The sequence below is a fragment of the Erpetoichthys calabaricus genome, chromosome 1 (genome assembly GCF_900747795.2).
Source record: "Erpetoichthys calabaricus chromosome 1, fErpCal1.3, whole genome shotgun sequence".
Lineage (NCBI taxonomy): Eukaryota > Metazoa > Chordata > Cladistia > Polypteriformes > Polypteridae > Erpetoichthys > Erpetoichthys calabaricus.
In genome coordinates, this window is record NC_041394.2 from 143,479,621 (window position 1) to 143,503,466 (window position 23,846).

Here is a 23,846-nt window from a genome sequence, read left to right on the forward strand (position 1 = left end):
ATGTATTGTGGAACTTTCATAATATATGCTGAAACATTTATTATCTCTTCAAATACATACAGTATGCTGAATGATGAAACACATGCTGTTCGACAGTGAAATGCATGCAATCCACAATGAAACGCTGTGACTCCATATTGGAGCACATAACATTTATATAGAATGTTGAATGTAAGCAGAGTGTCATTAAATTAAACAAACTTAGAAGTCAGTTCCTGCCTTGATCAGTAGTGCCAGGGGGAGGCTCAGCTCCATCCCACCCTATTATGCCCCCTTGAGTGAGGAGACCATTATATATGTTCAGCGGTTTTGGGATGTGTTCGCACTGCGATAGATTTGTGTCCTCTTTCTGCCTTGCGCCCAATGCTTACTGGGACAGGTTTCAGTCCCCCCACCCAAAACCCCCTCCCCCCGTCACGCAACCTGCAGCACTGGTCAGGATTAAGCAGGTTTTGAAAATGGTATGGTATGGTTTTGCAATGGTTTGAATATCAGTTTTTTTTTCAGATCAATTAAATAATTACTTATTAATTAATTTTTTTATAAAATCTGCATGTAAACATTTTTTCTGTGTTATGAGGAGAAGCAATTCGTGTGCTGAGTTTTTCGGTACATTACAACATAATGACAGTAGGAGACGTGAACTTGCGCACGTCTAGGCGCTCCTCCAAAGGAAGTGTACAGCCCACCTTGATTGTTTTGTCTCTTACTTAACCGCCAGGACAAGGAAAACTAAGTATGACTAAGCCCATCACAAGTCGGTTAGAAGTCGGTCACAATCAAGGTAATAAATAAACACATTTATATGTCGTGTAGGAGACCATTTATGCACTTCAGCTTACAACACGTACTTAGTGTAAGGACTAAACGAAATCGCATTAAAATCTTCAGGAGGGACTTGCAAATACAGTAATTGACTGGATAAACACCGCATTTTCATTATTATTTTTTAAACAGTAAATGATTATTTAATTATACAGTTTATCAATTTCTCTTAGAAACCAGTGAACAAATCACATTTTTTAAATGATTTACAACCAATGAAACATTAAAATACATTAATTCAGTGTTTTGTTCCTCTCTAGTCCATTCCTTAAACCTAACAGACTTTTTTGTGCTACATATCAGTTTCACTGATTTTCTTTATTGTTGCTTTATTTTCCTAAATGTTTATTGCACTGTTCTTTACATAATTATATTATTGATACCAACATTTATTTTTTTCCTACTCCTTTAAAGATCCTCCAAACAAACCAAATGGCACTAGTTATGTTTGCTGAAGGTGAGACAAGCACACATGAGAATAAGGTCCACAAAGGAGAAGGAAAAGGAAAACAGCAAATTTTAATATAAAAAATAAATATCAGAAGCGGTCCTGTGAATGAAGAAACAAATAAAGGAACTAGAGGGACTGAAAGAAACTGGAGAAGAATAAAGGAGCTTCAAAATTAAACAGTGTTGAGTTATAAAAGTACATTTATCTAGAACCATTCAGACCAGGAGTCTCCAAACTTTTTTTAATCTGAGGCCCTCTAAAATGTTGTACTATCTGCTCAGGGCCCCCCACCAATATAAATCCAATGTTGCGAAGTAGAGCATGATCTTGGATGTTTGGTTACTTGTAACAGTAGTCACACAGCATGATTTTGGATAATACTGGACCATATTTGCTTAGCTACAGCAGACTATTGACACATATATGAGGTCTGTCTGGAAAGTATCAAGCTACTGTATGTAATATGAAAAAATATATACTTTATTGAAGAAGATACAATAAACATTGTACATAGGACAATGATGCCTCAGTCCCCTTTAAAGTAGGCACCTTGGGACCTCACACAGTTCTCCCAGCATCTCTTCCACTGTTCAAAACACTCTGCAGAAATACTTTGTTGGAATCGCCATCAGCTGCCTCATCGTATTGTCCTCAATTTCATTGACAGTTTGAAATTTCTTCCCTTTCAAAGGTGATTTTAGTTTTGGGAAAAGCCAGAAGTTGCAGGGTGCCAAATCTGGGCTGTAGGGGGGCTGAGTCACCTGGGTGATCTGATGTTTCACCACTCATTGCATTGTCCCCGAAAGCCTTCTGAATCATCTGAATAGTTTCCGTGGATGAATGTTCAAGCTTAACACCAAATTTGATGCAGATTTGTTGTACTACTCACTCAGTCATTTTGAATGTGACAGCCACACAGTACACATACTCACTCAACGGCGTCTAGTACCCCCACTGACTAGTCCAGTGAAGTAGTTATTGTTCATGCATGCACATTCCAGTCCACTCTCCTTGGCTGCCAGGTTACATCAATGGCATGCAAACCATTCTCGTTATATTAACAATGGGTAGACTTTTTCTGGACAGACCTCACATTATATGTGATCAAATTTCATGTGTTAGTACTTAGCCAGGGATTTCTCATCCTTTTCTCATGGCATACCCACCCAGGAATTGAATGTTTCAAAATATCACAATTTGTTTGGTCTTAAATTGGTAGATACTGAACTTGTATTAGACACAAACAACAAAAAGTGACATTTCTTCAATTCCCTAATGTTGTATTTTGGGAATTTAATAAGCACTTACTTATAGTTTATTGTGTGGGTGTGTGTATTTAATTTTTTCTTATGCAAGACAAATACTTTTTTTATTAATTTTTTTTTTAACGTTAAAAGTTAAAATTTCCAAACATTTCATTTACAAAAATTGCACAGAATTCATACATAATAATATCTTTAGGTCAGAAATAATAGTAAATAAAACTCAAACTCAATATGAAGGCTGAGTTTCCTTCTTGGCTGCACAGTTCTGCTTCGAGGTTCTTGTTTTTATTTTCTAAGAAAGGATGAAGTTTCCTAAGAGTTAACAACTCTGTCCAAAATTAAAACTTTCAATGGTTGACTAATATTAGTAAACACTAAAATGAAATGTTAGATATTTTTATTTTATTTTTAATAAATTGTTAACATTCATCTTGGTTCCTCGTTATATATGCTGCATTATTCTGAGAGTTTCTTCAACTGGTATAAAGATGATGGCCCATTAAAAACATTTATCAAAACTAGAACCATTGTTCTATTGATCCATTGGACCTGAGAGAGACACACACTGCGCATATCTCTTATGCCAAGTGGAGTAGATGAGATGGAGAGTACTTACCTGTTAAGATGCTCTTTTTCACAAAAATCCCTTGGTTTTGACACATGGTTTCCAGCAGTCTAGATTCTGACATGAATCGACTCAAAGCGAGACAGTGTGGTTATATTGCATCCCCATGTAAGCAGAGGGAAACTTTGAATTCGTGTGGGTTGTGGACAAGGAAAAGAAGAACAAGGTGGGGTGGTCAAGACAAGACTGAAGTCTCACAGCAGGAGCACTGGTGGATGGAGTAGAGCCATGGAATTAAAGTAAAGCCAGGCATGGAGGCATGGGTTCTGCAACTATGTTTTTCTGAGGGACACTTTTTCCCAACACTTTTTCCTAGTTTATGTTTTTTTGTTCCCTTGGAATCAACAGTACAGAGTAATGGGGATTGTAGAAGAAAGGTGAAAAAGAGAGTGCAGGCAGGGTGGAATGGGTGGAGAAGAGTGTTAGGAGTGATTTGTGACAGACGGGTATCAGCAAGAGTGAAAGGGAAGGTCTATAGGACGGTAGTGAGACCAGCTATGTTATATGGGTTGGAGACGGTGGCACTGACCAGAAAGCAGGAGACAGAGCTGGAGGTAGCAGAGTTAAAGATGCTAAGATTTGCATTGGGTGTGATGAAGATGGACAGGATTACAAATTAGTACATTAGAGCAGTGGTCCCCAACCTTTTTGACAGCAAGGACCACTTTATTAGATGCAAATTTTTCCACAGACCGGTCGGCTTGGGGGTGTTTGGGGGGGCAGTTTTATACACAATTTACATAACATTTCTATTATTATTAAAGTTATTAAGCAGTTCGCATACGTTTGCAATCTGAGATTTTTCTTCTTTTTTTGCATATAACAAAGACATATGCTTTACATTTGCCAATCCAACAGATTGCACATCACAAACATTAACACTGCAATCTTTTTTTCGTGTCTGCCGTTTCTATAGGAGGGTGACAATGAGTTAAATTCCAATGGATGTTTTTCGAATGTTGACAAGCAATAAGCAAAAGGAATCAATGAAAACCACAGACAACAAAAACAGCAAAAAAAAAAAAAACAGTACGAGGAAAGTTCGAAGAAAGAGATTTTTTTACAGTGTTTCTGTTTGGGGATCATTGTGCAAACGTGCACAACTGAGCTGCAACTACAGATCTAACTGCTCTGTGGATGATTCATTCAAGCATTTCAAGGTCACTGCATTGTAATGAAAGCATCTGTTGAATGTACTTCATAGTAACGTGATTTCTATAGACTTATGTCATATGGGGAAACTGTCGGGACCATAAAAATACTTTGTTGTAATAGTCTCTCACCTCGGTCTCTCTCCTCTCTCTGCACCGCTGCAAAGCCCCGCCCGCCAAGCGTTCTGAAAAGTCTGAGTGAGTCTCCGTTGCCGGCAGTTCTCTCGTGGCCCGGCTGTCAGACGGCTGCGGACCGGTAGTGGGCCGCAGACCGGGGGTTGGGGACCCCTGCATTAGAGGGTCAGCTCAAGTTGGACGGTTGGGAGACAAAGTCATAGAGGCAAGATTGCGTTGGTTTGGACATGTGCAAATGAGAGATGCCGAGTATATTGAGAGAAGGATGCTAAGGATAGATCTCCCAGGGAAGAGGAAAAGTGGAAGGCCTAAGTGAAGGTTTATGGATGTGGTGAGAGAGGACATGCAGGTGATGAGTGTAACAGAATAAAATGCAGAGAACAGAAAGATATGGAAGAAGATGATCTGCTGTGGTAACTCCTAACAGGACAAGCCGAAAGAAAAATAAACAGTATAATACTACAGCATAATACTTTGGATTGACATCCTGATCTGAAGTCAGAGAATTTTCAAAGTTTCTGAGATGGAAATCCAACTTTAGGTGGGTTCCGGTTGAAACTTTAGGCTAGGAACTTGTAAATTCTGACTTCCCACTTCAAATGGAATGCAGCATTAGACCACAGGGGTCTTAAACTCAGTTCAAGGAGGGCCACAGTGGTGTTCATTCCAGCCACTTCCTTAATTAGGAGCTAATAACTGCTGCTAATGGAACAGATTTGGTTGTGTTCATTTGAAAAGATTTGCTTGTTAAGGTCTCCTCTTATTGCAAGAGTGCAATGGCTTGAGGTTTTTGCTGAAACCAATTTTGTTAGTAGAAGTCAGTTCTTACTGATAACAATACGTGTTACTTTATTGGAAATATTCCATTAGTGGAAGAACAAGAAGGTACAGGGCTAGTTACAATAAGAAGAAGGTACAAGTCTAGAAACAAGCCGTTTAAGAGAAGAAGCAAAACTACTATTTTAGAAGCAAAATAAAGGATGTCACAAGAGTTTATGCAGGAAAAGCAGCAGCGAGAACAAAGAAATAGAGATTGTAGAACAAGTTAAGAAAAGACAACAAAAGAAGTCTTATCCCTGTCAGCACAGAGAAAGAGGAATAAAGAGGGAAAATCACAAACAAAAGTAGAGCTGAAGGGGTAAGACAAAGTACCAGCAATGGGAGGTCAGAAGAGAGGCATAAATTGTCTTGAAAGGAAAAAGAAGAAATGAAAGTAAAAGGGAAATGACAGAGGGGCCTATAATTCTAGATGAAAACTGCAAAAATTGCAACATCTGATCTAAAGAGTATTACAGGATGAATCTTTTTTTAATTCCTGACAAATTTATGCCTGGATTTTATCTGCTTGAAGGATGCATAGTTTCATTTAAAAACTTCGATGAGAAATAGAAGAACTACTATGCCAAAGGAATGGGCATTTTTAGGTACACATCAGAACAGGAATGCATGGACAGATATATAAATCAGTATCTCAGAACTAAAAAGGAATATATAATGTAGATGATATTAAAAATCATAGCTGTTTATTGGTGAAACTACTAAATATTTATATACTGCCCTAGAAGCAAGACAGATGAGAAGTTTTAGAGCAACTAAAATTAAAGACAAAAAAAGTTAATTGTTCAGACAAATTAGATAAAACATCTAAAAGATTACAAAATGAATCATGTATGGTGAACTAATAATATATGTGTTTAGGAAAGGGTTTATGTAGAGAGGTGCAGGTGGAATAACACTTTGGAACTGACTTTGGTTTTGTACATAAAAAAGTATAGACCAAAGAAATGCCAACTACAGTCTATGTTCTTTTCAGATTAAAACATGGGGACAGAAATAGGAAAGGACATGGTGAAGGTGGAGGGAGAGTTGGATCAGAAGCTAAACACGGTGGTGGAAGAATATCAGAAGCTATAGAAACAACATAATATACTAAAGGAATGATGTGAGAATATGGAAGAATATTGGACTGTAGTGAAAGAGATCTTTTCCTGAAAATAAGACAAGAAATAGGCTAAAGGGATGCTGAAAGAAAGAATTACAGGCAGAGCTTGTATTGCAAAAAACATGGATTTCAAAAGCAAAATTAATTGTTATTTTAAACAAAAAGATGAGTCAATTAGTTTAAAAGGTAGAGTTTAAGTAATGAAGGACACAAAAAGGTTCATATTTCTTTTATAATGACAGAGATAAGTGAAGAATTAAACAAGAATTACCAATTGAACATTATCTTATAGAAATTATTATAGCCTCCCATCAAGAAATGCATAACTAACTCAGGTACTGTAGTGTATGTATATAAGTGAGAACTAAAATAACAATAGACAACATTAAGTATGGAACAACATGAATTCTTAAAGATGTCAGTCAGTGTAGAGGAAATAAGGAAGGTTAAAAATAATCAGAAGAAAGGAAATTTACCAGGGTGTGATGGAATCCTAGTCTTTTACAGTGTGACCTTTAGGGAATTAACTAAATTGGATTTGACTAATGTGATTCAATAATTGTATATGATATAAAAGAATGACATCAACAATGACATAATACATATCCAAAGAAGGAACAATTAGAGTTACATGATTAGTGCCTGATCACCTTGTAGTGCGAAGTCTATAAAATGTGAGCGAGTCCTGGCCAGTATAATGAAAGAAGTAACCCAAGACATAATAGTGGAAGAATATGTATGTATGGTACCAGGAAGGAAAATGACAGACAAATTTGTCTTATTGAGAGACTGTATGTATTCCCCATACAGTTAGTCAGTCAGTGTCAGACTAGATCTGAAGAAGTTGATTGATAAATTGATTTATGTATAGTGTATTGCAAGTGCTAGACTGGATGGATTGGCATCCTGACTGGGGACGGAAATGATAATCTGCCCTGCAGATGGATGGAGCACAAGAATGGAGACACAACCTGGCTAGGGTTGTCCTCAGTTTCTGTCCCAATAATGGATGGACAAGGGACGAGTGGACCTTTTGAATAGTTCATCCCCCCAGCACAAAAGGTGTCATTGCTTCCCTAGTTGGAGCCTGCTATCTGCCCCTGCAGGACTGCCTGGGTATTGCAGTATGGATAGGTGACCCTGTTGGCATTCTTGGTCACCACAGGGAGCACTGTGAAGAATGGACCTTTCTATTTTATGGAACTTCAGTATGACTCGGAAGTGCTTCTGGCATGCAATGCTGTGACACCAGGAGTGCTCCCAGGTCAAAAATAAAAGGAGCGCTCTACTTAATCTAACTGAGTCAGAGTTGGGAGTCAGAGGAAGAAAATTATTTGGAGGAGTGGAAGGAGATGGAAAAGGAGGAGCTTTATTATCAATACATTGTGGTATCGTTAAAAATCTTGTGAACATGTCTGTGGGTAATACAAATCTTTTATTATATCTGTAAACTGTGTTTGGTTTAGTTGTGTCTGGTATTCGAGGCTCAGTGGCGCCCCCCCACCCCCTTGGTCGCAATACACATGAAAATGTAATGAAACATGAAAGAAAATGTAACTTCTTCAGATGTTTGTTGATTAGTTAAAATACCATATAGGAATATTTTAAAAGTAGAATAAAGAATACATAACAGACAAAATGAATGTATAACAATTGAAAGTGGAGTGACATTGGAATAAGAAAGACATCTAACAAGTAGTAAATGTGAATTTTCCCTTGTAGTATCTATCTATCTATCTATCTATCTATCTATCTATCTATCTATCTATCTATCTATCTATCTATCTATCTATCTATCTATCTATCTATCTATCTATCTATCTATCTATCTATCTATCTATCTATCTATCTATCTATCTATCGACTGCAGACAGTTACTAGGAACATTTCAAACTTAACAACTCAAGATAAGAGGATCTTGTAATTCAATTTATGGTATGGAGTTTTAAAAATGAGAAGAACTGTTGGTTTATAAGAAAAGAATTATATATATATACTAGGGGGCTTCGCCCCCTGCTCGCTTCGCTCGCCAACCCCTGTGTTTGGTTTTCCGGATACACACTTTTAAGATTTTTTTTCTTTGAATTGTTGCTATTTCATTAGTTTCACTTTTATTTCAGAACTTCTGTAAAAACAGTATTTGTAATCTTGCGAGTTCCAATATGCTGAATCTTTTTAATGAGGTCAGGATAGGTTTCTCTGTTTGGAATTTCAGCACAGACAAAACGATCTACATCATCAGCAGTTAATATTTTTTTTTACAGAGTAACAAAGTAAGTAGAGTTCTGCATTGGACTCCTGTCTGTAAAGTCATGCTGTTTTCCTCTCACAGTTCCAAAAGTACATGGGGTTACCAAGGTGATATCCCAGCTTTTGTCTAGGTTTTTGCACAAGGGCTGGACAGAACGTTTTTGACTCCTGGGGTAAATGTTGCTTTTTAAATAAGCGGATAGATAAATATATACACATGAACAAAGTAACCAATAAATAAATGCATGTGCGGTAAACTCCGTTTTTGAAATTCTCAAGATTCTTTATTTGTCACATGCGTAGTTATACAGGACAACATGCAGTGAAATACATCCTGATCCGCTTATCAAAAACTGTGCAAAGTTAGAAGAATATCAGTTAGATTAACAAAAAGTCATAGATTGAAAGATAACAGTATAGTAGAACATAATAAATAAGTAAAATTATGTGAATAAAGTAGAATTAAGTGTTAAGGTGCAATAGTGTAGTAATCATTGTGCAAAACCAAAGTTAGACTGGTGCATAGTTAAATGAGGCAGTTTGTTTGTTTGCGCTACTGCGATCTTTACTTTCTTTTTTTATATTTTCTAATTTTCCTACTTTCATATCCTTTAACTTTCTCCACATGTGTATAGCGCAGTTTTGTTTTTTTTTTTTTTTGAGCCTTTCTAATTTCACTGGTTTCATAGTCTCTAACCTGCTCTGCATGTGTTTAGCGCCAACATTTGTAAACATCATTATGAAGTTCTACTTTGTCATTTTACTCATTGTCTTTTAATTCTGAGCCGTACAGTACAATACATAGAACAGAATAAATCCTCAATACAGTATAAAAATAAAAATTCTAGAAGTACGGAGTACAATTTCACATTAGATGATATCACATAATATGATTTGGATTTGTTTTAAGTCCTGGAGACCTTATTCATCAAGCTGCCTCCCCCATTTTGCCATTCCACATCTGAAATAGCGCTAATCCGATGAAAGGACCCCTCATTCCCACGTCCACATTCATCAGAGATGACTTTACCTTAGGCATGCAACCTACAATTTAAAGAGATTGTTATTTTCTTGTGAATTGTTACATATGCATTATTTTCACTTTTACTTTAAAAACTTTTGTAAAAACAATACTTGTTTCTTTACTTCCTGCCCTGCGCGAGGATACATCTCTTTCTTCCCGGACGTATAATACTGCTCGTGTTGTGAAGGGTGTTGCGGCTGAACGAACGCTAAGGATATGCCTTTGGATCATTTTCTGTCTTTTTGCTGTTTGCTAGCTGCCTCTTCTGCCTGTCGCATGTCGTTGTTTTAAGAGCTCTGAGCACACGATGCTTGCCTACCAAAAGCAATCCAACAACTGCTAGCTTAGAGGTCTGTTGACTTGTTTTAAATGATGGCTCACTGCCTGGTCTCGTGTGATGTTGTAAAAGCAATACCTGTCTTTTATTTCTGGCCACGGGCGTGGTTGAATTCTTTCTTGCAGGGTGTATAACGCTGCTCGCGTTCGGTTGGGGTAGCTGCTGTCGCAGCTTTCTCCACATGTGTATAGCACTGTTTTTTTTTTTTTTGGTTTTTTTTTTGAGCCTTTCTAATTTCCCTGGTTTCATAGTCTCTAACCTGCTCTGCATGTGTTTAACGTCAATGTTTGTAAACGTCTTTATGAAGTTCCACTTCGTCTTTTAATTCTGAGCCGGATTGGATGTGCTTTTTTTCAATTCCACTTGTTCCGGGCTGATAATTACTTTCCTTATTTTCTGAATTTGCACCTCGATTATTCTTTTTTGCTCTTTTTTCTGTCCAACACATTTGAGTCTCTTTTCTCTGTGCCCGATTGGACATGCTTTTTTTCCATTTCACTTGTTCTGGGGTGATCATCACGTTCCTTATTTTCTAAATTTGCACCTAGATTATTGTTTTTCTTTTTAGCATTTTTTTCTCTCCATCGCTTTTGGGTCTCTGTTCTCCGCGCTTTTCTTTCTTCTTCGTTTAATCGTCGACGTTTTATTTCTACCCTATTCATTTTATTTCTACCCTATTCATTTCTACCGTATTGACCTTATACACTTTATATGCACTGAGAGCCCTGGAGCTGTGTGTGCTGCGTGACTGCCTTTACACTACTGATTTTTTTTTTTTTTTGATATTGCTTGTAAGTAGGGTGTGTCTTGCAAGACTCTCGTTCTATCTACCCCTGAGACACACCGTGGCAGGTCTCTTTCGTCTCACGGGTCTTTAAATTATCTTTCAAGAAGATCATGTATTGTAGACTATCAGGACAGGGCACATGATTTCTTTTTATAATATATATATATATATATATATATATATATATATATATATATATATATATATATATATATATATATAAACTAGTAAATTTCTTGAAGCAGTCGTGTATAATTGTTTGGAATCAAATTAATAACCAGGGGCCTCATGTATAACACCGTGCATAGAATTCATACTAAAGTATGGCATATGGACAAAAGCAGAAATGTGCGTATGCATAAAAAAATTCAGATGCATAAAACTCTGCATAAGCAAAGTTCTATGCACTTTCCCTTTATAAATCCCAATCAGTGTGAATTTTAAAACACATGCATGCGCCTACAGCCCCACTCTAACTCCTCACAAAATTACACCTATTTGAATATGCAAATCAATAAAAATAGCCCCTTCCGTTCAGCATTTTGTTAAAAGACGATGGCAAAAGCACGTGCAAAAAAGAAGAATTTCAGCAAATGCAAAACTGAGGTCCTGCTCAGTGAAGTGGAGGCAAGGAAAAACATACTATTTGGTGGCTTAAGGAGTTGTATAAGCAACAAAAGGAAATTGATGGAGTAGCACAGGGTGGTGAAGGCACTGAAAAAGTGAAGTTCAGAAAGTCTCACAGTGCCTGAAATAAAAAAAGACGTGGTCAGTTATCAAAGTCAACAAGAAAAAGAGAGTTGCAGTCCACTGTTTGAGTGTCTCACGGAAGCATATTGGAGCCACAGAGAGCATGAAAAAAACAGGGACACAGTGAAGAAAAAAAGGTCTATGCTGAGATTAAAGTCGAAATGTTGACTTCCAAAGGCATGCAGGATGGGGGATTTGGTGATGCTAAAGGGACTCTACTAGTGTATGTGTGTGTTCATATTCACCCTGCAAGAAGCGGCTGCGCCGTCCTGGGATTGTTCCTGCCTTGCACTTGATGCTTGCTGGAACTGCTGCAGCAGTGCTACTGTGCCCCAACATGTTTAATACATGCTTTAATGCATTTCATCATGACAATGATATCAAGTATACAACTGTAATATTATGAATGTAATGCATTCTGTGTGGTGAATACTGCCTGTGTGCTCCTGTCAGTGTAAGAGAAAGCATGTTTAGGAAGCACATAGCAATTAACTACTAGATCGGGGAACAATTAGACACTGTATACTAATGCTTTTTCTCTTCCTCCCCCTACAGACCGGATGACTGACAGCTGACCACCTCTGATGTCACTTCTTGTATCCATCCCACTGGACCTACCTCTTCCTGCCTGGACTGTACTTAACAGGAAGTGTCATCATCTTTGCCAGTCTGGTCTGGTCAAATCTTGAAGGATATTCTTTTTTGCTGAAAAGCCTTCAATTTTGCATTTATAATATTGAAGTGCTGCCCCAAATCTTTTCCTTTGTCTTGTCTTTTTTACATTAGATGATGAAAATGTTGTGTCAACATAAACCCTAAATCCTTTAAAGAGGTTGCTTCCTGTAGGACAGTGTTGGCAATCTTGTATTAATAATTGACATTCTTTTTGCCCATGAGTAGCACTTTGTACTTTTCTACATTAAAGTGCACTTTCCAAGTGTTTGCCCAGTTATGAAGCTTGTCCATGTGTTTCTGAATTATTTTTGCTGCCTCCTCAGAGATTCACAATTACTTGAACAAACAATACCAGAATTCAAAGTAGCAAGAGCAAGTACAACAAATGCATATAATAGATAGATAGATAGATAGATAGATAGATAGATAGATAGATAGATAGATAGATAGATAGATAGATAGATAGATAGATAGATAGATAGATAGATAGATAGATAGATAGATAGATAGATAGATAGATAGATAGATACTTTATTAATCCCAGGGGGAAATTCACATACTCCAGCAGCAAAAAATATTAAATTAAAGAGTAATAAAAAATGCAGGTAAAAAACAGACAATAACTTGAATAATGTTCAACGTTTACCCCCTCTGGTGGAATTGAAGAGTCGCATAGTTTGGGGGAGGAATGATCTTCTCAGTCTGTCAGTGGAGCAGGACAGTGACAGCAGTCTGTCGCTGAAACTGCTCCTCTGTCTGGAGATGACACTGTTTAATGGATGTAGTGGATTCTCCATAATTGATAGGAGCCTGCTGAGTGCCCGCTGCTCTGCTACGGATGTTAAACCGTCCAGCTCTATGCCAACAATAGAGTCTGCCTTCCTCACCAGTTTGTCCAGGCGTGAGGCATCCTTCTTCTTAATGCTGCCTCCCCAGCACACCACTGCGGAGAAGAGGGCACTCGCCACAACCATCTGATAGAACATCTGCAGCATCTTTCTGCAGATGTTGAAGGATGCCAGTCTTCTAAGGAAGTACAGGCGGCTCTGTCCTCTCTTGCACAGAGAATCAGTATTGGCAGTCCAGTCCAATTTATCGTCCAGCTGCACTCCCAGGTATTTATAGGTCTGCACCCTCTGCACACAGTCACCTCTGATGATCACGGGGTCCATAAGTCTCCTAAAATCCACCACCAGTTCCTTGGTTTTGCTGGTGTTCAGTTGTAGGTGGTTTAAGTCGCACCATTTAACAAAGTCCTTGATGAGGTTTCTATACTCCTCCTCCTGCCCACTCCTGACGCAGCCCACGATTGCAGTGTCGTCAGCAAACTTTTGCACGTGGCAGGACTCCGAGTTATATTGGAAGTCCGATGTATATAGGCTGAACAGGACCGGAGAAAGTACAGTCCCCTGCGGCGCTCCTGTGTTGCTGACCACAATGTCAGATCTGCAATTCCCGAGACGCACATACTGAGGTCTGTTTGTAAGATAGTCCACGATCCATGCCACCAGGTATGAATCTACTCCCATCTCTGTCAGCTTGTCCCTAAGGAGCAGAGGTTGGATGGTGTTGAAGGCGCTAGAGAAGTCTAGAAACATAATTCTTACAGCGCCACTGCCTCTGTCCAAGTGGGAGAGGGATCGATGTAGCATATAGATGATGGCATCTTCTGCTCCCACCTTCTCCTGGTATGCGAACTGCAGAGGGTCGAGGGCATGTTGGACCTGTGGCCTCAGGTGGTGAAGCAGCAGCCACTCCATGGTCTTCATCACATGTGATGTTAGAGCGACAGGCCGGAAATCATTCAGCTCACCAGGACATGATACCTTTGGGACTGGGGTGATGCAAGATGTTTTCCAAAGCCTCGGGACTTTCCCCTGTTCCAGGCTCAGGTTGAAGATGCGCTGTAGAGGACCCCCCAGCTCTGATGCACAGATCTTCTGCAGTCGTGGCGATACTCCATCTGGACCTGCTGCTTTGCTGGCACGAAGTTTCCTCAGCTCTCTGCTCACTTGCGCTGCTGTAATTGTGGGTGGGGATGTCTCTCCTATGTTGGTATCAGCAGAAGGATGTGTAGAGAGTGCAGTACTCCGAGGTGAGAGTGGGTTAGGGTGGTCAAACCTGTTAAAGAAGATGTTCATTTGGTTTGCTCTCTTCACGTCTCTCTCGATGGTGGTACCCCGCTTCGAGCTGCAGCCAGTGATGATCTTCATCTCATCCCACACTTCCTTCATGCTGTTGTTCTGCAACTTCTGCTCCAGCTTTCTCCTGTACTGCTCCTTCGCCACCCTGAGCTGGACTCGGAGTTCCTTCTGCACGCGCTTGAGCTCATGCTGATCACCGTCTTTAAAGGCCCTTTTCTTCTGGTTCAAAAGGCCCTTGATGTCACTTGTAATCCATGGCTTGTTGTTAGCATAGCAGCGTACAGTTCTTACTGGAACTACAGTGTCCATACAGAAGTTGATGTAGTCAGTAGTGCGGTCAACAACCTCCTCAATGTTCTCGCTATGTGATCCCTGCAGGATATCCCAGTCTGTAGTTCCAAAACATTGTCTCAGAGCATTCTCAGCCTCCGGGGTCCACTTCCTGAATAATCGTGTGGTTACAGGTAGGACTCTCACTTTTGGTTTGTAGTGAGGCTGAAGCAGAACCAGGTTATTATCTCCTTTCCCAAGCGCAGGCAGCGGGGTGGCGCTGTATGCGTCTTTAACGTTTGCATACAGTAAATCAATAGTCTTATTTCCCCGGGTGTTGCAGTCCACATACTGGGAGAATGCAGGTAATGTTTTGTCCAGCGTCACATGGTTAAAGTCTCCAGCGATTAGCACAAGTGCCTCGGGGTGCTGCGTTTGTAACTTAGCAACAGCAGAATGGATGATGTCACTTGCTATCTCCACGTCCGCCCGAGGAGGAATATACACGATGACAACAATGACGTGTCCAAACTCTCTGGGCAAGTAATAGGGACGCAGACTTACGGCCAACAGTTCGATGTCCCTGCAGCAAGTGGAGATTTTGACTTTAACATGTTTTTTTTTTTTAAATGCTCACATTCACTGATACCAGTATGCCCAACCAACATTCTATGAAGTCTTTAGCATTTGGGAGGAGAAACTGGAAAATTGAGAGGAAGACCCATGCAGACATGGGAAGAATTTGCAAACACACTACAGCCAGTGGTCAATCCTGGGATTCAAGCATAGGATTCTAGAGCTGTGACACAACAGTGCTAATCACCATGCCACCATGTTCAATTATAAACAACAACTGAAGATTCTTTAAAATATATTTGAATTAATAAAATGTGGGAGCAGATTGACAGCATGAGCTGACATTACATTCAAATCAGAATTAGTACAATAGATGCAGAAGAGTCAATTTGAGAATAAACAAATAGCAGATGAAAAGCTTATTTTGTTTTGCCTTCCATTTCAAACGTCTGCTTCTATAGTGCCTTAAGGATTGTACATTGCCCTTTTTCTTTTTCTTTGTAGATTTTAAAAATGATTTTATGAATTATCTGTTGGCAAAAAGTTACCACAGGATGAAGAATCCTAAATGTTAAAAAACACAGATGATAATTAGGTTTTCTAAACATATTATTAAGTTAACTTTCTAAAAATTATAAAAATAAAAAATATGAAACCAGACCTGAAAAATCTGATTTTTCTTTAAATTTGTGTGTGTTATTTCCAATAGAATGAGTCATAAGTGGAATAAACTGTGCTGACATGTTTTTCTGAATGATTGCTCATTGCGAGTTAGTTACGAACATCACTTCAGTTTGCAGAGGTGTCGTTCAGAGGAAGCCTCAAGCCTCTCATGGTGCAGTTACAGTGAGAGGATTTTCTGAACAGCAGATGGTGTCATTAAGGGCACTTTTAACCTGTGACATCACTGCTGCTTGAAAATCATCTGTCTGCCACGAGTCTGACGTCAGCAGATCTATGAACTCGCTCAGTTTGTTTCTCTGTTAAGTTTTTGAAAAGCAGGTCAATCCAATAATGCACTTTTACCATATTATCCTCCCCATTTTTTGGTGTTCTCATTTCTTCAACTACCCCAATTCCTTAATAAAGGCGAAGTTACAAATTAATGAACATAAGTGAAAAGGAAATGATTTTTTGAAAGTTTATTGGGAAGAAATGTTTAATTAGACTTAGACAATGTACATAGGAGCTAATATGAGGAGGAGTTCTAAGTGTAATGAGCCTTTTATTGTGTCAAACAGTAACAGCCCAACACAAAATAAAACATGGGATCAAAGACATGCAATGACAAATGGGAAAGAAAAGAAGAATAACAGATGGGAAAGTAAACAAATACCATTCTGATGCAATCATGTTATAGATGGCGCTCTTCTTAGTAAACTCTTCTATGAGGCTTGTACATCACAGCAGTTACGAATGTGAAATCCAAAAAACTATTGGTGTCTGTGTACAGACTTGTTAGAAGTTTAGGAAGGCTATTTGGTTAAACTACAAGTCATAGTTCTTTATAAATAGTGATGTGAATATGACAGAGCAAATGACAGGTGATTGAAACTGAAGATCTTTATTTGAAAGCGATAGTTTGAGGTCCTGTTCTATAAAACCTAGGAGAGAAATGAAGAAATGTGATGATTGAGCAAACTTTGCCAGAGTGTGAATCCAAAAGTCTTTGTAAAGGTGTGATAACACATTACCATAAATAACCTTTACTTTTGCATAATGCTTTCAGTAGTACTGGTGCCTTGTCCAAGGTTGGTCCTTGGACACCACACCTCACCTTCACTGCATATACACATTACATCCCCTATTGATTTTTAAATAAAGTAGCACAGTATACACACAGACATAAAAGCACAGGCTGAGAAGATGCTGCCCTGTGCCAACTACTCCTGAAGACATTTTGTTTGCCCACCTCCCATTGGGAGCCCTAGATGGGGTGGATGGATGACGCCCCTTGTTGTCCATAGTGTGTAGTTAGTATTGTGTGTGTGCCCCTTCAGTAGCACAAATGGTGCCCATTTGTGACTATATTGCAGACTTTAAGGAGTGTGTGCCCCTTGGTGTATGGAGCTTGCACACTTTTACTTTCATAAGCAGGGCCCAGCAGGTAGTAACACACACTCAGTATCATCAAAGTTCCACATTCCTCTCCCACAGTGTCTGGAGCATGAATTAACTTTTATAAATGGTGCCCCTCAGTTGACGGTGTCCTAGGCAGTCGCCTATGTCACCTAATAAAACAACCAGCTCTGATCTTATGTGACACCCTGTGCATTGGCAAGGTTGGCACCAGACTACACTGTGGGCATTTTCTAGTTCGGGACCGACTGGGATCAGCCTTGTGAGAAATCAAACATGGAGACACAGACACAAAAAGGTGGTATTTCCAAAACAAAAGTGGGTTTTATTTACAGGTAGACAGATAGTTAGATACTTTATTAATCCCAAGGGGAAAATCACATACTCCAGCAGCAGCACACTGATACAAAAACAATATTAAAGAGTAATAAAAATGCAGGTAAAAACAGACAATAACTTTGAATAATGTTAAATATGGTGCACCAAAACACAAAAATAATGTCCCAATCAAAAAATAGTGAGCAATATATACATAATAAAAGTAATTTTTGTACATATACTAGTTGATTACCCAGTGTCTTCGCTCACTGAGTGCAAGGGAAAAAAATACAATGTAGTCTATAAGTTATTAAGCAGTAAAACCTTAACATTTTAAGAAGTAAAAATACATTGAGCACTACTGAAGTGGTTTTGGGTAAACAACATTTTAAAGCCGGTATAACACAACAGGTAAGTAGTACTAACAGCAGCTAAAATGTATTTGGATCATCTCTCGGTAGTAGATCCCTTTTGAAAGGCGCTACACGACCGCTGTGGTATAGAAATTACATTTTCTATGTGAACGTCCAAATTGCATTCCGCGCCTCCCAGTGTCCACTTTGTTCTCACGAACCCTCGCCGCTGAAGGCGGTCTCGTCTTCACATTGTTTACAGCTCGTCGCATTTAAAAAGTACAAAGACGCAAAGCTCTTTTCCTCATCTCTTCTACTATCAAGTACTGCCAACTAAAAAAAAGTTACAATGTGGAAGTTTCTGCGACATTCACATGGACGAATAAATAAAACTTCTTATAATATGTTCTGTGGTCATACGTAATTTCCATATTGCGTGGTCATACGTAATTTCCGTTTCATAAGTAATTTCCATATTGCGTGGTCATACGTAATTTCCGTTTCATACGTAATTTCCATATCGCGTGGTCATACGTAATTTCCGTTTCAAACGCGAAAAGAATTTTATATATATAGATACAGTAAATTTTCCACTCCCAAAATGAAAAATAAATATAATAATGTATATACACAAAATTGTAGTCTTCCTAAAGAAAGAAAATAAGCAAGAAGAAACTACACACAATGGAAATTTAAAATTACACAAAAAATATTTACAAGGAAAAAAAATTATATATAGTCAGCCATTCATTATCCAACCCGCTATATCCTACAAGAAAAAGAAAAAGTGCACCACAAACCCAAACTATAAGATACATCCATGAAAACAATACTACAACTTGAAGACATCTAGACAAAATATTTACAAATATAAGCCCAAGCCACTGTTTGGTACACAAAATGAATTCGCGCTACACACCACCGAGTCTAAAGACAACTCCTTGAAGCAGGAAGTGCCTATTATAGTCGGGGAACAACTCTTTAGCCAATCCCGCGAGACTTTGCTCCCTTTCACCAATTGCCACTGACGCAAGAACCTTCTGCACAGGAGCTCCTCTCAATCCCTGCAACGCTTGTATTAAATAGGGTTAGCGGCTTCGCGAGCGAGCACGAGCGTATCTCGACGCGCTCCTCTCGGAAGAGCTGATACGCACTACAAGTTACTTTTTTTCTTGGGGATCCCCTTGTCACACTAAGGCATGCACAAATTTAAATGCGTCGCACCTTTTCCTTTGCTAACAGTAGGTGGCTATAAAAAGAACCGCTCTGATGACGGAGTACGCGCGCGCCCTCCAGCAGGTCTGATCTGGAGGCGCGCTCGACCCGTCGCCGGCGCCCCGCTGCGTGAACCTGCTAAAGACGAAATTAACTCCGCACTTCAATTATTAAAACAGGTAAATGCTATTACTTTTATTCAGTAAAAGTTGACTTTAGTTTATTCTTAGGACTTTTCCTTCATTTAAGGTGGTAATGCCTGGTAGACTGTTTAACACATCTAACACGTGGACAAGGTTTGTTTTCAGCCCTTACTAAAGTTTAATTTACAGCTTGCTACTGTTGCCCATGTGCACCCAGGGATCATCTTCATGATTTCTTACCAAGATTAACGGAAACACTCCGGGAATCTCTTCTTTTCCATCTGCAGCTCCGAGAAGACATGGAGTGAGAGCAGCTGGCCCCGCACCTTCCTGTCGAGGCACTATAAAACGAGTCATCGGAGAGTGATGTTTGCTATTAGACCCAGAACTCCAGCAGGAGCAAGCTCTATAATGATGTAATATCTGCCATACACTTAAGTGATTCTGTGTATTGAGAGGAAATGCTGTTATTTGTTGGAATCATCATGCCCAGTTTTCTATCGTTTTAATTTATTAAACTGGGACACCCCAATATTTCAAATCAACCTTTGGAAGTCTGTCCTGCAGTCACACTACATAATACAGTATTAGCTCTACTTAACATGTCTTTGAAAGTTAGTGTACTTGTAAAACAAAGCCTGAAGAAGTTGAAATCGTTGGCTACATTAAACTAGAAGAAATACAATCAAAGAGGAGTACATTGACAATGTTGATGTCTTGTTTAACAATACCACTTTGCTTCTAAACTTTCAAGGTACCCTTCACCACTGTGGTCACTGCTTAATAAATAATTTAAAATGTATTTTATTTTGACAATCTGTCTTGGCTTTCATAAGTAGTTATAGTACAGTACACATGTTGCTGAGACTACCACTTCTACATGCATATCTTGCTGTGGTCCCTTATTAATGAATATCTAATTTTACTGTCATGTGCCTGCCCCTTCTTAGATTGATTTACATTTTTTTCCTTGTTTCTTTTCAATTTCCTCATTTTTATCTTTTCCCATCTCTTTTGTCATCTGCGTTTCACAGGTAAGTTGCAGTGGTGGGATGATGGCCCTTGAGTTGGTAAAATCATGGGACTGGGCAGGTGAACTAAAGAGGCAGTGTGAGCCAATCACATCACATCTCTCCTCTCTGTCTTGCTCTCTCATGTGCCTTGTCTCACAGTTTGTGTTCAGACAGTACAGAGTAGTCCACTGGGAATTGTCCTGTTGGTCTTGATGGCCAGTCTAACACTGCCGCTAGGAGTTAGGTTGCTATATTAATAAGTGTGAAACCTTGAGATTAGAAGCAGAAGAGTAAAGGATCTACAATGAAGCTGTTAGTGTTATCCTATATAGCAACTATGCATACATTACCCTATATAACACCTTTATTAGGTATAGTTAGCACTCATCTACATATATGCCTAACCAAACAGCCAGTTTGGTCATACTGATAAGACGTTCTCATGGCTATAGTGGCAACATACAGGTGCCCTTTAGTTGGTAAAAATTCTGTTGTGTTTTCACATATGCCTGTCTTCTTAAATAAAGAAGGATTACAAGATGCAGTGTAAGTTTGAGTCATTACATCAGGGGTGGGCAAAGTCAGTCATATTACGTGAGCAATAAGTGCTTCTTATTAAGCAACTGGGTTGTAACAAAAACCTGCAGCCACTGTGACCCTCCAGGAATGACTTTGCCCCCCCTCCCCTTCACTACATTATGATATTAAGCCTTTTCATGGTGACCACTGACCCTGAAAAAAGCACACAGATGCCCAGTTAGAACCCTATTTTCAACTTTAAGGACAAAAGATAGGAGGGTGAGACAGCAAGCAAGAATACAGCTCCTGACCAAAAGTTTTGAAAGTCAGCTTCCCCTAAGAGAGAAAAAAATGGGATCCTAATGCAAACGTTCCCTCCTCCCTGTGGGAAAACTCTGTCTGCTCTCCAGCCCGTGACAAAACTCACAAGATTATGCTCTGGCAGAGGTATTAGAGAGGATGGAGTTTTGTTGGAGAGAGGAGGATGCCCTAAAATGGACACCATACATACAGACAAAACAAAGGCTTTCGAAGCTGGAACAGGTAACAATGGAAACTGAGCAGATACTTTATGATGGTTGCTGTTGGGTTCTTCCCTAGATTTGTTATGGCAGCAGGTCCTTGCTTTGCTAATGCTAAGCTGTTTTACCTTTCATTTCCTGTTCTGTAATTAGCCCTTTTCATGAAATCAGGAAGTGATGCATCAACAGGTAAATCTACTTACTGTTAGCTAGTCAGCATTGGAACTTACATACTCCTGTCTCCTTTCACTTCCAGTAATCGACTTTAGCAATATAAGAAGTATTTTTTAAAAGCACTACATCACCAAAACATCAAACTGGACAAGGGCTATAACATTTTTTGGAGGAATTTGTTTATAATTACTTAGCCAAGTTTGTGAACTTTCTTGTCCCGGTATGCTAATAATTACATCTAGACAGTTTTTATATTTAACATAAGTATGTTCCATTTCAATAGACTTCAGCATATAGTAATAAGATAATAAACAAGGTAAATTAACTGTTATCCTATAAATGAACTGCTGTATTTACCTATCTATCATTTGTTTTCATATTGTTTCAAAAGTTATTTCCTGTATGTTGTGTTTGAGTTATTACATTAATGACAAGAAATGTTCAGACATACATTTGATGTAGTTTTAAACTTTTGATTTATGCTGTCCGTCAAAAAAAATCTTTTAATCACATTGCACATTGCAGTGTCATCCATACTAACCACAAGCAGGTGTCCTCACATAGTTGTGTTTTATTCAGAAGGGACCTGACGTGCTGTTTTCGATCAGTGCAGACTCTTATGTGTTAACTCCATCAAAAGCTGATTTCTGTGTTGGTTGGACACCCAGGTGATTTGAGCTAAAATGCTCAGCACAGCATCAATTTTATGTAAACTTTATGTACTCCTAAGGTTCAACATGATGGGTACAAACATACTGCATGTGCTGCCATTGCATGGTCCTTAATATTTTCTGATTTCTTGTCACCTTTCTTCTTTGTGTTTTACCAGTGGGAAAGCCATGAAACTCGGGGAAGGGTGTCTTTATTTAGAGAGACATTACAGAAGCTCTTCTTTTGGGATTCTGTCATTGTTTTGGATAACAGAAGTGTTTACCCCTTCAGCACCCCCCCTCCCTTTCCCATTGTGTGATTAGTGCTAATTGCTCATTGTCTGTATTAAATGTATGCTAAACCGTTTGAGTGCAGTATAAAAAATGAAAATAACCCATTTAGAGAGATTGCAGCAAAAAATCTGAGTTTTGGCCCAGCATATCCTACTGTAAGTGTAATAAAAGGAGTCAGGCCCTGCTTTTTGTGTTATGTAATAGCGTTCTAGGGTTGGAACTAATGTTCTTTCTTATTCTGACGTATTTGATGCAGATTTTTCTCTAAACATTTATACAAACAACAGAAAGCCAGTGCATGCTGGGGTGATAAAAAAATAGTTTTGGCATTTGGCTCATTTGAAAGTTTCTACCCTTAGTCACTGTTATGCAATTCAAAAAGGGAATCTGCTGAATCATTACCACTAAGAGTACAGTGCAGTGGTATAATCACTACTGCATCACATAATGAAAAATAATAATTGATATTTTAGATCTGTGCTTGCAGCCCTGGGTAGTCTGCTTTTTCTCTGGTTTGCATCTGAGAACACTGTTTTGTTTTTTTTTTGTTTTTTTTTACTTTGTTTTTTGAAGCATTTGTGCACAGCTCTCAGTGCTCACCTCTTCTACTGTCCTTCTATATTTCTCAGCCTCTGTACAGCTTCAGATGTGCCATCTTAACTTGGGACAGTTGTCTTGTTACCACACCTTATGGACACGTGCTTTGGGGAAATTATTGCAATAACTGAAACTGATTGTCATTTTATAATTTATAACAATTCTCATTACATCAATAGCAAACCTTATAGTGTATAATGCATAATAGATAATCAGTTCATGTAGATTTGAGTAGATATAAATATTAAATGAAAGTTAATATATTGGTAACACTTTAAAGAACTTTCAATTAAGTCATTAACAAACATTACATAATTCTTAACAGATTGTAAATTAATATAAATTTGAAAAGGTATGTCATTAAATGATAATTCAATGAAATTATATTTTATTATTATAATAATTACTTGTATATACAGTGTAGGAGATGGCCGGCTGTTCATCCCGGCCAATACCCCCAGGCCGCTAGATGGAGCCCTCCCTGTAGCATGGAAGTGCCCCGAAGACCAGCAGGGAATTATGGACAATGGAGTTTTTATTCCCAACCCTGCTGGACACCGTGGGGCCCGTCAGAGGATGCTGCAGGGAGGCTCAAGGACTAATACGTGCCCTATAACCCGGAAGTACGTCATGATTACATGACCAGAAGGAACGACGAGTTTCTGGGTTGCAGAAAAGGACTTTTTATCTGGCCTGGAAGTGATAAGGAATCATGGACTGTAGGATTGGAAACACTTCTGGGTCAGGGAATATAAAAGGACTG

General features: G+C 38.8%; 1 long non-coding RNA gene across 1 annotated transcript; it reads left to right on the plus strand.

Annotated features, from left to right (window-relative positions):
* Window positions 1–18,984: 18,984 nt before the first annotated feature.
* LOC114655577 (uncharacterized) lies at window positions 18,985–20,117 on the plus strand. The gene is made up of 2 exons (XR_003716923.2): window positions 18,985–19,351; window positions 19,603–20,117. It is a non-coding gene; the product is annotated as an uncharacterized LOC114655577 (long non-coding RNA).
* Window positions 20,118–23,846: the final 3,729 nt, after the last annotated feature.